The sequence below is a fragment of the Arachis ipaensis genome, chromosome B05 (assembly GCF_000816755.2).
Source record: "Arachis ipaensis cultivar K30076 chromosome B05, Araip1.1, whole genome shotgun sequence".
Lineage (NCBI taxonomy): Eukaryota > Viridiplantae > Streptophyta > Magnoliopsida > Fabales > Fabaceae > Arachis > Arachis ipaensis.
The window spans coordinates 128,756,023-128,756,515 of record NC_029789.2 but is presented as its reverse complement, the minus strand read 5'-3'; positions in this window follow the sequence as shown (position 1 = coordinate 128,756,515).

Here is a 493-nt window from a genome sequence, read left to right as displayed (position 1 = left end):
TGTTTGGATAAAATTTTTAAAACAAAATATAATTTACTTTAAATCAAAAGTAATCGCATAATTTGTATTAAAATATTAGAATCTAGTAACTTTCTACACGGATAATAACTTGAATAAAAAGATGGTATACCTAATAGATTATGCAATTATATAGGAAATGATTATTAGAAAGTAGTTAGTCTTTAACATTTTATATATACAAGCGACGAATTATTAATTTATAACAAGTGTGTAATATACTTTATTCAACGTCCAAACACGCATTTTTCCCCCCAAGATATATTTATTTAATATATTTAGAAGCACAAGTGGTGATTGTGGAAACAAAAAAGGTTGGTGTTTGTTGTAATTTTATGTTGGGGTCAAAGCTTAGTGTAAATTTGGTGGAGATGGATGTGGACATGTGAAATAGGCTGCGTCAAACTAAAATACTTGTGAGTTGTGACTTGCGAGGGAAATGTAATAAAAACAATATTTTTTAAAAAGAAAATTA